General features: G+C 35.1%; 1 non-coding gene across 1 annotated transcript; it reads left to right on the top strand.

Annotated features, from left to right (window-relative positions):
- The first annotated feature begins 240 nt into the window (after positions 1 to 240).
- On the top strand, positions 241 to 346 carry LOC131147162 (small nucleolar RNA R71). Its single transcript, XR_009134639.1, has one exon. It is a non-coding gene; the product is annotated as a small nucleolar RNA R71 (small nucleolar RNA).
- Positions 347 to 17,826: the final 17,480 nt, after the last annotated feature.

Below are 17,826 nucleotides of genomic sequence, written 5' to 3'. Positions count from 1 at the left end.
GGTTTTAGGTCATGGCATATGGTTGACTCATAAACTCCTTTAGATTTGGAAGTGGACAGTTCAGAGGGTCTATGAGCAGCAACATTATGCTGCTAAGAATTCTTGGCAAGGTTTTCGAAGAGAACCGAGGCCTCATCCTCGTCTTTGGCAAGGAGAGTACCTCCACACGATGCATTTACCATCGACCTATTATATTCTACTAACCCTTCATAGAAGGTCGGAACCAATTGCAACTTAGGGACTTGATGGTGTGGGCATTGATATAGCAGGTCCCTAAAGCACTCCCAAGTCTCGAAAAATAGTTCACTACCCATCTGTGAGAAACTGGTGATCGCTCTCCTAAGCTAGTTAGTCTTCCCAATTAGGAAGTACTTTTTCAAGAACTTGTGTCGCATGGTGGCCCAGTTAGTCACCAAGTTCGGCTCTAAGGAAGTTAGCCAATATTTGGCCTTATCCTTCAAAGATAATGAGAAAAGCCTACGGCGAAGAGCATCTTCACCAAAATTTTGGAAGCGGATGGTGGAACAAATCTTAAGGAACTCATCTAGATGCTTATAAGGATTTTCATTTGAATTCCCCAAAAAAGTGGGAAGCATCGAGATGAAACAATTTTTGATCTTAAATTGAGCTACCTTGACATTTAGATATCGGATGCAAGACGGCGAGGTGTATGCACTAGGTACAAAGTAGTCCCTAAGAGGCCTAAGTGGTTGTTCCACCACCACAAGTTGGTGGGAAGCTTGGGGTTTTGGTATTTTAACAACGGGAACCAGTGGACGTTCATCCATTACTTTAAGTTCAAACTACTTTACAAACTCATGATTCAAAGTGGGTTTCCTAAGGGACCTATGGGATCTCTCAATCGCGGGGTCTATCAGAACTAACTCAGGATCCAGAGAGAGAAAACCTAGCATTCACACTTGAAGCACATAGAATCAATACTTCAGAGTATCAAAATAAACAAAAAAAAAAGAAAAAAAACAAAAACAAAACAAAGATAAAAGAAAAGGAGAGCAAAGAGAAAAAAAAGGCAATAACATTCTAAAATAGAATTGGCTAATAACCGTGACTTAATCCCCAGCAACAACACCAAAATTTGGTAGGCTCACCAAGGCTTGGGTCCTTAACTACCAAAAATAATATTTATAAAACCTAACTTAATCCCAAGTTCAGTAGAAAGTGAGGAAGTCGAGTATTAATAGAAGCGTAACGGTGGGATTTTTATGGTGTTTCTAACAAATAATGGAAAGCACGTAAAATCTAAAGTACCCTACTCCTACAAAGCGATGCTTCAACTTGAATCAGATGCTATACGCCTTGCCTCTGACTACACTCCACTAGCTATCCATAGATGTACTAACCCAAGAATCTCAAGCCAAGCGGGAGAGGGTCATTCGAGGGCACAAGGTAGCAAGGGTGCATCAACCGTCTGGAGCACAATCGGGAACCAGGTATACCTTGTCTCAATGATCACGAACACCTCCGCGGTTCCATAGCCAACTATTTTTATCTAGTAAAGACTATAGTAGTGCTTATCCTTATCTATAGTCTTTCATTAGAATCAAAGTAGTACATCAAAAGCAATAAATGAAAGAATTAAAATAAAGTATATCAATGAAAGCGGTAAATTGAAATCATGTAAAAATCATCCCTTGGAATTCAAGTTGTCTCTCACAAACAACCGTCCTTGCAACGGAATGACCATCTAATCTACTCTGAAATTATAAGAGCGTTGCCGGTTGTCACAAGCTATCAAACACCTTTTGCACAATACATAACAAATATTGAAATCTAATCCAACTAATGTACATTGGCTCTCAATGGCGTTCTAGGTCTGTCACTAACCTAAAATCAGCCAAAGAGGAACCCTTAGAACATATTTGTAGCTAATATTTATACCCATTAGGGTTTACATGGTTTTAATTTCTAAATAGGAAAGTTAAGCACAAAATCTCGCGCAGAAGATCGTCACTAGAGACCAGGTTACACCCCTATTTTTGCTGGTTGAGCTGCTGGTTGAGATCTAGACATGGTTGCCCCTCAAGGTCTTGCTGGTCGAGCACTTGGTCGAGACTCTCAGCATTTCAATCTTCAATTCAACTCAAGAACTCGACCTAGTCACCCCTTAAGATCTTCCTAGTTGAGCACTTGGTCGAGACTCTTGGTATTTCTAAGCTCAATAAGCTTCAGTATCTCGACTTGGTCAAACCTTGTAGCATTTCTTCTTTTGCCCGAGCCTTGGAGTTTGTAGCTTTTGCCTTTGTTGCCCCTTGCATTAGCTTATTGCACCACATGATTAAATAGAGTCTTTTTTCTCTTTTATGCGTGTTGAGGCATTAGTAGTTTGGCTAGACAGCTAATTTGAAGTTTAAGTATCCCAAATACTCCCTTGGCTTCTCTTATTGCTTAACTCATCAGTTTTAACCAGTTTTTCTTGGAACATGAACAAACCTTGCATAACTCTAAAATATGATAATGATGGGCATATACATAATAAAAGAAGACAAACGATCATCTGGGTTTCGTCGATGAGTATATACGTCTCGTCGACGAGGAATTACCGAGAATAAGGAAAATTTGGGTTTTTAAATTCCTTGTTGATGAACATTTTTTACCTCGATGACAAATGTTCTTCTTGGCCTCGTCGATGAATCCACCTGTCTTGTCGATGAGGGCCTGGTTATAAATAGGCATTGGCACTTCTTTCGGCAAAATTCTCTCTCCTCTCTAATTTTATCTCTTTGGGTTTCAGTTTCCCTACCTATTTTCTTTGAATCCAACTCGGATTTAGCCTAATTTGATGATCAAAAGCTACCATGAGACTCCTGGAAGATTCTTTACAACATAGGCAGAACATATTTTTAGTTTGGAGTACTTGGGAACCACTCCAAAAATAGGGTAAGTAGAGTATTTTCAAGTTTCATTAATAATATAGAGTATATAGGGCCTAGGGAATGATAAAATAGTATTTTATTGAAGTTTAGGCTGATGAACTTGGGTTTTTAAATTAGGGTTCGGGTGAGTACCACGGGCGACATACGGGGTTTCCATGGGCATGATTTAGGAAACCAGGTAAAGGGAAAACTTTATAGTAGCCTTTTAATTAATTATTGAACCAGTTAAATTCCAGTATAAAATTATAATATTTAGGTATAATTTTCTAAATGGTTAGACTTTTGGATCAAGGATGATTTTAATTAAATATATGGTAGTTGGGAAAAATTGTGTGGCATGGAAAAACAACTTTCATAATTAAATGGTTGCGAGTACTGCAGGATTATGATCTATTGTGTGCATGTGGTTACTGTTTGGTCTGTAAATTCTGTTTGATTAAAAATACTGATCGGTTGTGAATACTATTGGATTTTGTATACTGTGGTAAATGCGTGGATGTGCTGCAGTGGTTGGTTTTGTTATTAATATGTACTATGGTTCATGTAAATTGCAACATAGCATTGCCAGTGGTATAAGGAGGTCAATATATCGTACGTGATATAAATCGCCATATAACATTGGCAGTGGTATGAAGAGTTCGTTATATGGGCATTTATATTAAGGGGGTAAAACATTGGCAGTGGTATGAGGAGTTTGCTTTATCGATTTACTATGAACGGGTTTTTGTGAGTGAAGTAGTAACCTGAGGCCTTGCTGAGGAAGGCAAGTGCCCTGGTAATCTTCTATTGGTACCAGAGCAGAGGGAAGCTACCTGTATCGGCGGGTAATCTTCCTTATTCTTGGAGACTTTACCTAGATACATAACCAAAGGGCTTACTGAGCAAGGTGAGTGCCCTAGCATTAGTGTTAGAGCAGAGGGAAGCTACTTGTATAGGTGGGTAAACTTCCCTATTCTCAGGAATTATCAGTAAAAATAGTTATGAATGTGGGTATGTTATCAGATGTCAGTGATGTAATTGAAGGTGTGGATTGTTTGGTACTAATGATGTTGAATAATAAATGGTTATTTTATATATATTAAATTCTCTGCCACACATTGTTTATAACTTTTTCTTCCTTACTGAGAGGTGTCTCACCCCGTCAAATTATTAATCTTTTCAGGTCCTCCAGGTGATCGAACTTAGAAAGCTCCGGGGCGGGATTAGTTTTCTGAATGGTTAAAAGAACAGCTATGTGTATAGTTCTGTGCTTATTAACTTTTTCCTGATTATGTAATATGGAGAATATGGTTGTATCTTTTATGGGTTTGCATATGTAAATATAGTACTCTAGAGTTATAGTTGAGGTTGTTCAATTAGTTATACTGCCTGAATGGTATTAGAGACGTGTGATTGGTTTCTGACACTCTGGGCCCCACATGGCGGGTTCAAGGTGTTACATATAGCCTTAAGATCTCTACCCTCAGATATGGCCATAGCCTTTGCTTCCCAAACATGAGGGAAACCCGTAACGATTTTCCTAATCATTTCATACGTGGGATAAGTCTTACCTAATACATGTAGTGAATTAATAATGTGTGAGAACCAAGTATACATACTCTGAAAGGACTCACCAATATTCATTCTAAATGCTTCATATTCACTGGTTTACGTATCTATCCTACTATCCTTCATGTCACTAGTACCTTCATAGGTGACCTCTAACTTATCCCATATCTCCTTAGCAGAAGAACATGCCATAACTCTATTTAATTCAGTAACATCAAGTCCACAATAGATATTATTCATGGTAGTAGCATTTATACTAACAAATTTTATATCGTCATCAGTATATTCACCCTCAGTCTTAGGAATTTTAATTTCACCTTCAGTTTTCATAGGAACATAGTTTCCTTTAAAGACAACTCTCCACACCTTCCAGTCAATATTCTGAAGATAGATACGCATCATTTGTTTCCAGAAGGTGTAATTAACACCACTCAAAATAGGAGGAGGTATGGAAGAGGGTCCCTTAGGGAAAGGGGTTACATTGTTATAAGCCATCTAGATCTTTATGCAAATTAATGATCAAGTCTAAGCAACTACGCTCTGATACCAACTATTAGCTTTACTGTAATCCCAATAGGGGGTTGAATTGGTATTTTAAATTTTTTCTCTCCTAGGTCAAATATCCAGCAGCAGTATTACACAATCCTACGGTCAATCTAAGGCAGATAATAAGATGAATCAATAAATGCAGCTGAATTTAAATTTCACAAGTAAATTACTCAAGCATGCATAGTAAAGCAAGTAGGACACTAGATGTGTTATCGAGGTTCGGCAAATGTGTCTACGTCCTCGCCTTGGTTGACAAGCATAACGATTCCACTAAGGCTCACATCATGGGTGGAGCAGAACTAAAATACAACCAGGTCAAATTAACAAAGGGCTGACCTCAACCTTTACAACTAGTCCTTCTAGGTTGGATTAATACCCCCTCATACCACACCTGGAATACAACCAAATCATAATACAAGATGTGTACAAAATATATGCTTCTCAAACAAGCATATTTGTACCATTATAATCAACTCACTACAATATGATAGAATATGATAAGCTCAATATAGTTTAAATGTCTACTCTAAAAAATAATGCAAGTATAGCAATTAGTACATAAGAGTGTGTGTGTTAGGATCTTTGTGTCAAGATAATAATATCAATCACAAACTGCAGTAACAAAGATCTTAAGCACACATGCAAATATCTCAAAAATATTTTTCTCAAAATCAACCACAAGAGATATTTGAAATCTGTTTATGAAAATTATTTTACAAACAAATACAATACAAGCTCTTGAGTATTGCAATGATAATGCAAAATTCACAAGCTCTAAAGAGTTTTCCCAAAGAAGACATATTAACAAAGTCTCATAGAAAAACTCAAAGCTTACTCTCAAATAAAATCAATCCCAATCAAGCACAATCAATGAGAATGTAAGCTTTATAATATAATCTCAAAAACACTCTTACTAAATGATTTTTGCAAGGATGAGAAAGGATGGAAGTGGTGAGCTTGAATGTGAAAAATAGGGTTTTGGAATTTCAGAGAGAATATTGTTAATGATTTTTTTCTTATCAATTGCTAATCAAGAGAAATGAGGGAGTATTTATATACACTCCAAAACATATAACCATTCAGGACTCATTCGGTATTTTTGAAAAAGTTTAAGTAAGGTTAATAAAAATTAATCCTATTTTACCTCGGTAAAAATTAGGCAAACCAAGAGTTTTCGGCGACCGTATTTTAAGCTCGGTCGACCCAATTGCCAAGTTTGGTTGACTGAGGCATTTTTGAACTGTAGGTTCGGTCGACTGTATTTGTGTGATTTTGGATCCTTCGATGTTCGATCGAGCAAGATATGTTCGGTTGACCAAATTCAGAGGTTCGGTCAACCAGGTTTTTTTTCAACTATAAGTTCGGTCGACCAGGGCATTGGGAATCAGCCACGTGCCAATTCGGTCGACCATACAAGTCAAGTTCATTTTAAAAATGGTCGATCGAATAGTCAACTTGTTGACCCTAGGGGGTTCGGTCGACCTAATAGTCTATATAGGTTTGGGTTCGATCCACTGAACACACCAAAAGATGTGCATTTAAGTCCTGATTGGCATTTAAAGTCACTCATGTTCACATAATTATAATTTCTAAGTTATAGAGGCCTTGTCACGTGATGTTTGGGAACCTAAAGTCAATCTAAAGTCTTTGAACTTATCTATCCTATCATGCATGTAATGCATTTATTATTACCATGACTTAAACAATTATCATAGACCCAAATTGAATGAAAGATAAATTACGACAAATAAATTAACATTCTGGATCTTTATCTTCTTCAAGTCACCTCATGCCATCATATGATCTTGCCAATATGATCCTGCACACAAACTTGATAGACATTAAATACTAGAGTATTTGTCATAATCAATAAAGGGTATGACCTATAAGGTCAATAATGCTTATACAGCGAAAAGCAATAGTAATACTACAAAGGTAAATTTAATTGCCTAATAAGAAAAAATGTGATAAATAATGGTAGACCTCACAATAATAGAGGAAATCCTAATCAAAAGAATTGGAGCCAATGACTCCTTTATAATCAAAACAAGCAAAGCAACAATGTTTGCTTCTTTGTGGCAACAGTGGGCATATTACTTGAATTTTCAAATTTTGAAAACTTAGACCCTACCCAAGCCGACTTAGGTGCACATGACTATTATGATAAAACTTGGTTCAAGGTATACACTCCTTTAGGCAACATAAAACTATTGTGCTTAGAGATTCTCATACCACCCAAGTGCTTGGCAGTTGTGAGGTTGGATTGAAGTTTACATATGGAAGGGTATTAGTATTAAAAGATGTGTATTATACTCCTTGCATTATAAATACTTTAGTATTGAGAGAAATACCGAACTGTTAGATTTAATTCACACATATTAATTGATGAAATTAGGGACAGAGTAGAGGCAGAGTAAAAAATATGGAGAGAAGCTTTGGAATCTAAAGGCTTTAGGATAGGTAGAAATAAGATAAAATATATGAAATGTAATTTTAGTAATGATAAGAGGAATATTGGAGAGAAAGTTAAACTTGATGATGAAGAAATTAATAGCACATGTACATAGACTTCGATACCTTGGATCTATTATGCAAGTTGAAGAAGAAATTGAAGTTGATGTAATGCATAAAGTTAAAACAAGTTAGGTAAAATAAAGAAGTTCTTCAAGTGTGCTCTGTGATCATAGAATATCCTTAAAATTAAAAGGGATGTTTTATAGAACAACTAAAAGACAAGTTATGCTATATGGATCAGAATGTTGGGTGATGAAGAAACAGAATATCCAACAAGTAAAGTTGGCGAGATGAGAATTTTTAGATGGATGAGTACTATAACATTGAAAGATAAATTAAGGAATGAACATATTCACGATAAGTTAGGTGTAGCCCCTATAGAAGATAATATAATGTAGGGTCGACTCAGATGGTATGGACACTTGCAACGTAGGGCACATAGTGCACCAGTAAGAAAGAGTGAGTTACTTACTGTGGGAGGCAGTAGAAGGGGTAGGGGTAGACCTAAAAATATTACTTTGAAAGAGATAGTGAGTAAAGATTTAATATCTATGAATTTGTCAAAAGAAATGGTCCATGATCACATAAATTGGTGAGAAAGGATTCATATAGCCGGCCCTACCTAATGGGACTTAAGGCTTGGTTTTGGTGGTTTGTTGTATATTTGTCTGAATTTTAAAGATTTTTAAGTACCCATGGAGGCAATAGATATTTTGTTACTTTTATTGATGTTTTTTTCCCAAATATACGCATGTTTATTTATTGAAAAATAAAAGTTATGCTTTTGAAAAGTTTAAAATTTTCTCATCGAAGTTGAAAATCAATTCAATAGAAAAATTAAGAGAGTTAGAAGTGATAAAGGCCATGAATATGAATCACTACAATTCAACTCTTTTACACAACCATTGGGAATAATCCATGAAGTTACCCCACCATATTCTTCGGCTTCTAATAGTATAACTAAAAGGAAGAATAGAACTTTAATAAATTTGACTAATGTTATGCTATTAGAATCAATTGCACCTCCTAATCTTTGGGGAGAAGCTATTTTAACTACTTGTCATGTTTTAAATAGAGTACCACACATGAAACAAAAAATCCAAAATTACACCTTTTGAAATTTGGAGAAGGTATAGCCTATTTTATGTTATCTTGTAGTTTGGGGTTGTTTAGTCTTTGTATGGCTTACACACCCTAAAATACCTAAACTAGGTGCTAGAGCATCTACTTGTGTTTTCTTGGATATGCTATTAATGGATCAACTTATAGACTTTTAGATATTGAAAATAATATTATTTTTGAGTCAGATGATGCAATTTTTTGTGAAAAGAAATTTCCTTTTAAAACTAAAAATAATAGGAATCAAAACACTAGTGATAATGTTAGGCATGAAAAGTACAAGATCATGTGATGATATTTTTCTTGATCAGTCACATTACATTGAGAAAATTTTAAATAAATATAATGTCCCTAATCCTTTTCATTCAAGTAATCACTTATTTCCAATTTAAATGAAAATGAAGTCATAAATCAAGAGTAATATAGTAGGCATTATTTGTAGCCTAATGAGAATGTTTGGAAAACCACCACAGCTGTAAAGTAGGGAGTGTTGTGTATTTATATTAATTTATAGATTACATGGAATAATTAAATATCAATTACCTATTAATTATAGGATAGATAAAAGGAAAGTATATACATAATATCCTCCTAAAATTAAGGCAATGAATCCTTAACACCCCCCGACAAGTTGAGCGTCGGATTGGAACAAACATTAAGCTCAGATCAGATGAATTCAAAGAGAGATTTGGACACACGTTTGGTGAAGATGTTGGCAACCTGCAAATGAGAAGACACATACTAGATGTAAAGCTTGCCATCGAGAACAAGTTCACGAAGTAAGTGGTAGTTTAGCTTAACATGTTTGGTATACTTGTGAGAAATGGGATTGGAACTCAAGAAGAATGCACTCTTGTTGTTGCAAAGTAGAAGATGCCGCTGTGGAAAAGGGACTTTGAGATCACAAAGAAGATTCGTGAGCCAAAGGATTTCAACAGCAATAAGAGCCAAGCCATGATATTTAGATTCACAACTGGAGCGTGAAATAGTATGTTGTTTCTTTGCACTCCAAAATACCAAATTGTCACAAGGATAAATACAATAACTGGAGGTAGAGCATCGAGTTTCAGGGCATCCTGCCCTGTCTGCATTTGAGTAAGCAATGAAAGCACTAGGAGCAGCAAATGCATGAAAAGTGAAGCAAAAATGTAGTGTGCCCTTAATATAGCGAAGAATGTTTGACCGCAAGGAAATGATCTTCAGTAGGAGAATGTAGAAATTGACTGACATGGTTGATAGCATAAGCAATATTAGGACTAGTGATAGTCAGGTATTGGAGAGCAACAACAAGATATCGATAAAGCATGGGATTTGAAATTAGAGGACCATCAGCAGATACGTGCTCAGAAACAATTATTAGGGTGTGGACTAGTTTGCTGTCATGTACCTGAGTTCATGTGAGAATGTCTCGTGGATATTTCAGCTAACTAATAAGAAGACTATCAGTGATGGATGTAGCTTCAAGACCAAGGAAGTAACTCAGGGAACCCAAATCCTTAGTGGTAGACTCAGAATTGAGCTTGCAAGTAAAACTTTCAAGAAAAGAGGATTTTTTGCCTGTAATAATGAGGTCATCAATATAGAGAAGCAAATAAATCATGTCTAACTTCTTATGGAAAAAGAAAAGAACGATGTGATGTAATTGGTGTTATCCCAAGAGGGGGGTGAATTGGATATTTAAAAACTTTAGGTCACTTCTATTTTCATTCAATCCACAATTAGTATAACTCAACCTAAGGTCTTTTCTAGACACTTCCAATTCAACAGATACCAAAATGATTAGATAAGCTAGACATATAAAGTAGTTCTAGTATTTCTCAATCAAACACAGATACGTAACAAAATATTAATGCAATGAATCCAAAAAATACCAAAAAGCAAGTAAGCACAAGAATGTAAAGAGAAATAAAAGAACAGTGACACAAGATATGCTATCAAGGTTCGGTAACTATGCCTATGTCCCCGCCTCTAGCTAAGCAGATAAAGACCCCAAAAAATAAAAATAAAAGTAATCATAATAATAATCATAATAATAATAATAATAATAATAATAATAATAATAATAATAATAATAATAATAAGTACGAAAAAGGAAATTTTGGTTTGGCATAGGCCAAACCGTCGACTGTTTTGGATGAGCTCAGAAAACCGTTGACGGTTTTGAATTACCGTAGCCAGGTAAGGGTAAGATGGTGAAAATTGGTTTGGTTAAAAACCAAACCATCGACGGTTTCAAGAAATTGTTGACGATTTTGCTCTAAGACAGAACCCTATAAAAGGGCAGTAACTCATTTTTGTTTAGAAATTTAATCTCTCTCTCTCCCCTCTCTCTGAAGGTTGCAAAGCTCTACTTCTCTCTCTTCAATTTCTCTCAAACCATTCATCTGATTGACGATTAGACGCCATTTCTAAGGCCTAGTAGCAATCCTCATCAATTTAATCAAAGTAGATTAGCTGTTTAGGGGTCCTAGGCACCACTCCAAGATTGAGGTAAGGAAATGAATTGTATGTGTTGTTTTTAGGTTTTAATTGATTAACGGGAGTGTGTGGGCCTATGAATTTTAAAATGGTATTTATCCCGGGGTGGAGCTGATTAAATTAGGGTATATGGATACAAGGTGTTGTGCGAACGCTACAGGCATCGTTCAAGGATCCTTGCAGGCATATCTCCAGGAAAAAGGTAAGAGGAATAAATTATGTCAGGCATTTTGAGAATCAGTTGATTAATTTAAATCGTGAGAAAATGATAACATTGTAAAGGATTTTCTAAAGTATCCAGTATTTATAAATACTACTTTTAGAATAGCATATATTTATTTTAGCAATTACTAATTTATGAAATATTACTTAAAATTTGTGTGACATGAGTATTGGTTTTGTTACCGTATATTTAACATGTGGGAATATTTTACAATGAATTTTTATTTATACTGGGAGATATTGTGAAATGATAGAATATGATTTTGTATTTAACATATGGGAATATTTTATGACAGAATGTGATTTATAATGGCTTATGGGAATTATTGAAAATACAGGCACAATATTGTGATACTGAGAAATGTGATTTATACAGATAAGGTATTTTGGTATTGAGATTACTGTGAAAATTGTGGAAATAAGAACCCTGGTGGACCAGTGATGTAATTGAGAGCACGGTATCGTTGCTAGGAAATGAGTCAGTGCAACCACACTTCTCAGGGAGAGTGTTGGTACTGGAAGTCGATTGGGCCTGCAGAGAGATGTTGACTGCCCCTAGGTTTGGACCAAGCTGTGGTGGGCCAATCGTACTACATACGAGAATTATTTTGACTTGGCCTGGTAGGCCAACCATAGTTAAGTCACGCTTTTGGGCTACACAACCTGGTCATGTGGGGTGATTAAATGATGGTGATATATGGATGTCCACTCAGGTTAATTCCTTATTACAGATATAATGAAACTATGTTTACAAAAATGTTGGTTTTCGAACCTAGCAAAACGTATTGACCACATACATATTTTTGAAAAAATATATGGTTGCAAATGTATATATATGTATACGGATATGAATACAAATTTCATGACTATAGTTAAAATATTTATTAAATGAACGTGTTTTGATTCATTTAGACTCATGTTGCCACACACTAACAATAATTATTCAAACTTATTGGGAGGTGTCTCATTCTTTAATATTTTAACATTTCAGGAAATCTAGAGAGATGAGCTTAAAGAGCTCTAGGCAAGATTAGTGGTTTTGGGGATTGAAGTTAGTGCCAGTGAGACAGTGCTATTTTATATGTGTATAGTTATATTTATGTACCTTGGTCTATATAGGTGGTTTTGGGAATGAGATACTTTTGTATTATGATGATAATAGTACCCTAGTATGTATTATATATGGGACGTATGTATATTATGCTTCCACTGTAATGTAATGTAGTTTATGAACAGTCGTACCTCGTAACCCACTCGGGGATTGGGTGGTTTATATATACGGTATTAGAGTTTCCTGCATATGAAAAATAAGTAGTAAAATCTTCGGATTGTCACAAAGCAACTAGAGGATTCCACTAATGTTCACTTAACTGGTAGAGCGACACCATTTACAACACCCTCTCCTTACTGGGCGAGGGAAACCCTAGCTCACATTCACAGGGCTGAGCCCAACCTTTAGAACTAATCCTTATAGGCTAGACCACCACCTACTTAGGCCACACTTGGAGCACAATCAACAAATACAGATTTTGTGCACAATACAAGTGCTTTCACACTAAGAAAATATGTACCACAATATAAACAATACACTCTAGTACGATAAAGATTTATGCTCAATAGAGTATATGTGAATGTATCTCTCGAAAGCAATATGTAAGAGATATGTGAGAGATAATATTCTTTGTGTTATACAAAATGTATGTTAAGAACTCTTCAAAGATCTAAAGCTTGAAATGATATCTCCAAAAATTACGTTCAAGATGAAGCATAGGATATGTTGGATATAGCTCACAAAAGTATTTTTAACAATAAGCACAAAAAGAACTCTTGAGTCTTGGAATGAAAATTCCAAAAACTCACAAGCTTTAAGAGGAGATTTTCCCAACAAAATTTATCAATATGAAATAGTATGGGAAAAATCTTCAAAGCTAACTTTGAGGAAAAAAATTTCAAATGAATATGGATATGTGAGGGTATAAGAAAAAAAGAAATGTGTGACTAAGCACGCTACAATCAACCACACAACTCTCTTCAACTTGCAATTGATTTGCAAATCAGGAGTGTAAAAATAATGCTCTCTTCTCAAAAAGGATTTATAGCAAGAAGAAATGGAAGAGAGGTATAATAAGCTTTTAAAATCGAAGTATGTGAGCAATAGTCACAATAAAATTTTAAAGAGAATTTTTTGCTAATCAATTTTCTAATTAGTTGCTAATCTAGAGTAATGAAGGGGTATATATAAAATTCCCGAGATTTTTTACTGTTGGGGACATAGAGGGAATTTTAGAAAAAGTTTAAGTGAAAACTTAGCAACCCAAGAGGTTTGGTCGACCGACCAAAGGGTTGGTCGGCTGACCTCGTAATAAAATAGTATGAACCTTTGAGGTTCAGTTGTCCAAGCAGAAGGTTGGTTAGCTGAGCCCTCTTACATTTTCAAATAAAAAAAAGGCTTGGTCGACTGACATAAGGGCAGGTCGACTAAGCCAAGGGTGATTTTCCAAACCATCGTAGGTTTGGTCTACTAGTCTATTCCTAGGTTATTTGGTCAGTCAGCTGAGTATGCTGAAAAAGGCAAAGTTGGGTGACTGAAGACAATGTTTTCAATTTTTTGTCGGTCGACCGAGGAAATATAATATTGCTTAAATAATGATTGATTAACTGAGGTGTTTTGAACCCTTAAGGTTTGATCGATTGAGGCACTTTAAACATAAAAAATATTGCCCTGTTTTGTCCTTAAACCTTTTAAACCCTATGTAAATAAGTTATAGTATTTAAATGGAAGGGTTATGGAGCCTATGGTTAGTCTATGGCCTTTGAGCATTAATCCCTATTGTGCATGCAATGCATTATTACAGACCCCCAAAGAATATAATGCAATAACAATTGACATATATGGTTTTCATTCCATTTTGCTCTTTCAGAGCCAAGTGTACAAGCTTTGATGACCTTCAGGGCTTCCAACGTATCCTTGCCATCCATGCGTGCTAAGAGTAATCCTGTTCAAATGCTCAGTGCACAAGTAAGATACACAGTGATTTGTCAAAACGAGATCGAACTCATAGAGTCAACATGATGTGTCTGCATGACTACAATAAATACCAAGTTTAGTAAGAAAAGTGCTAAAACGCTAAAACCAGACACAAGGGGCTTGCTTTAGGCTATAGAGGGTTTTATTTAGATGACAAACATGATTGGGAAAGTGAGGATCAATATTCACAGGGTTGTTCTATGTAAACATGTTCAGTGAGATGGTTGTTGAGAAACACATTTTTGACATCAAGTTAGTGAAAAGGTCATTGGTTTGTCATAACAAGGGAGAGAACAACACGGACAGTGGTAGCCTAGATGACAGGATTAAAGGTGTCAATGTAGTCAAGACTAGGTACCTATGTTTAGCCCTTGGCAAGAAAATGGGCTTTCAAACGCTTGATAGATCCATTGAGCAAGTATTTGATCTGAAACACCCATTTCAAACCTATAATGTTGGTGTTGGTGGGTTGAGGAACCAAAATCCCAATACGATTATGATGGGGATCAACATACCTAACCCATTTCTTTGCAGACATAGTGACATGTGAATGACCTTTTGATGTCCACTTTTGTTCCAAATTATTTTGTAAGTATACATGGGATTTGAAGACTTTTGAAGGATGATTGTTTTTATGAAAGACTTTGTTTGAAGACCTTATTATTATGTTTATATTTTTCTTGGATATATTATATTCGAAGATTATTAGGTGCTTCAGACCAAAGTGAAGTATTGAAGCAAGATACAACTCAAGACCCATATGGGCCCCACAATAGCTTATGGGCCCCCCACATATTTAACTTTATTTTTGCTTATGTCTTTGTATTTAATTTGTAATGTTGCAAGACAACCAAGCTTGGATGTGTGAGTTTAGTAAGTTGTGTGTTAGTTGTTGGCCTAAAATGGCATACAAATCTTATTTTGATGATAACAAATTAAAGGTAATTTAACATGTTTCGGTGAAAGTGATGATACTTCAGGAATCCGATCTTTAATCATCAAGCTCATTACAAGACTACAAAAGGGAATAAAATCTTAAAGGACGGAAAAGCATAAATTCCAATGATGACATGATGAAAGCTTAGAGAATTGAAGCTCCAAGGCTAGATGGAATAAGCAAATGACAAGCATGAAAACTCCAAGCTTAAAATATGTTTAAAGTCTTAATAGAGTCTCTATGTAAGTACTTCATTCAAATGATGATATGATTGGATTTGAAGCTTTTCAAGAAACTCATTGACATAGAGAACATATTTTGAAAAACCTCGAAAAATATTTTTCAAAAGTCTTAAATTATTTTTGGGAAAGTGAAAGAGTAAAAAAAAAATGGAAACAAAAGGAAAATTCAACTTTTGGGTCTGTCCAAGAGCCTGACAATGTTGATCCAGGCGACTGACAAATAAAAAGAATGATTTTATGAGAACCCAAGAGAACCTAGGCGACTGACTTGCAATGACCTAGTTGACTAACTCCTTACTGCCTCTGAAATTCTCAGTCTTTTAATGATCCAGACGACTAACTCTTTGAGAATTCAAATTTTAAACATAATAGGAAGTTTCCAAAATTGAGTTTTTGAATTCTACACGTTATGAAAACTTAGGAAACACTCCAAATCACTTTTGAAAGGCTGCTGAATTTCTAAATGATTCTTTATCATCATACAAAATTGTTTCTTCAATTGACATATTCAACAACAAAACTAAAATCTGAGATTGGTTGTGTATTCACATCAATGTTTGAACCTGAAATTGATATATTAAAGTTCTGAATGTTTAAAGCTGAGACTTATTTATTTGATATTTTGAAACTCAATCTGACATCATATTCATTCATTAATTAAAGAAAATTTGAGTTTTTGCTCAAACTGGTCTTTAACATAAAAGATTGATTGGATCGAATTTTCAGATAAAGCCTTGCAAGCTGAAATTGTTGAATGCACAACTGATATGAATCTTGTGAAATAAATTATTCTATTGAAAAAAAATTACAAGATGCTCAAAATAACTTTCAGATATCAATATTGTCTTTGAAGTATACTGAAAAGAAAATCTGATCTAAATATTCATTTATTGAAATTCTGAAAGTTGAATTAGCAATATTATCTCTTGTCAAAAAGAATTAAGTGAAGAGTGTGGTTGCTGAATATATATATTTGTTGAATCAAAACTAAAATTGAAAAAGGGTTATACTTAACTAAAAGTTTACAAAGAAAATTTTAAAACCCAATTCACCCCCCTTCTTGGGAGTACACCTTACTTTTCAATTGGTTTCAGAGAGGGGTTGTAGTAAATCCTAACTAGAAATTACATAAAGATCCCTATGGCACACCTAGGTATATCTCCCTATGCCGAGGGTCAATCCTCGTATAGACCACCCCTCTTTTGCAGTGTCAACTATACTTTTTGGAAATAATGAATGAGGATATACATGCAAACCATGGATTGGAAAGCTTGGAAAGTTGTCACATATGGAACCACATCCCTACCAAAAACATAAATGGCAAAGAAGTACCCAAACAGTAAAAAGAAATGACCGATAATGATTTTAAGATGCTACAAGTTAATTTAAGTATCATGAATGCACTATATTGTGCATTGGATGTAAATGAGTTTAATAAGGTCAAACATGTAAGTCAACCAAAGAAATTTTGGATAAGCTAGAGGTAACCTATGAAGGAACGGTTGATGTTAAAGATAATAGAATCGACATGCTCACAAACGAGTAAGAGGCCTTTAGGATGAACCCAGATGAAACTATTACTAGTATGTATGCTATGTTGACCCATATAATAAACTCCCTCAATGCCTTAGGGAAAAACCACTCTACATATGTTCGGAAAATCCTTAGAGGACTTGTATCGATTTGGGAACCTAAGGCAACTACAATAACTGAAGGAAGAAATTTGAAAAATAGCTCCCTAGATGAATTAATAGGATCCCTACTCACATATGAGATGGAAATAAACAAAATAAGTGGAAAATCTAAAGCCAAGGAATCCATTGCATTTAAAGCCTCAAATGAAAGTTCTAGCGATGAGGATGAAGAGACAATGGATGTAAATGATATAGCCTTCATAACCAAGAAACTTGAAAAAATCCTTAGAAAGAAGAATAAATTTACAAGAAAATTTAGGGACTTCAAATCAAATGAAGAGGAAACAAGTAAAAAGGAAACTAAAAATGAACCCCCTATTTGTTATAATTGTAAGAAAGTTGAGCATATTAAACCAGATTATCCATAGCTTAAGAGGGATTCTAAAAAGAAAAAGAAAAAGGCGATCAAGGCAACTACATGGGACAATATAAGTTCCAGTTGTTCAGAAAGTGAATCAAGTGACCAAGTAGTTGCTTATACTTTCTTTATGGCATGGGATGATGATGAATAACAAAGTTCCACATCCAAATCATTAGATGACTCATACAATGAATATTGCTCATCTGATGAATCCAATGATGAGAGTATGCCATCTTATGA

This window comes from Malania oleifera, unplaced genomic scaffold (assembly GCF_029873635.1).
Source record: "Malania oleifera isolate guangnan ecotype guangnan unplaced genomic scaffold, ASM2987363v1 ctg349, whole genome shotgun sequence".
Lineage (NCBI taxonomy): Eukaryota > Viridiplantae > Streptophyta > Magnoliopsida > Santalales > Ximeniaceae > Malania > Malania oleifera.
This window is presented reverse-complemented; position numbering and strand designations above follow the sequence as displayed.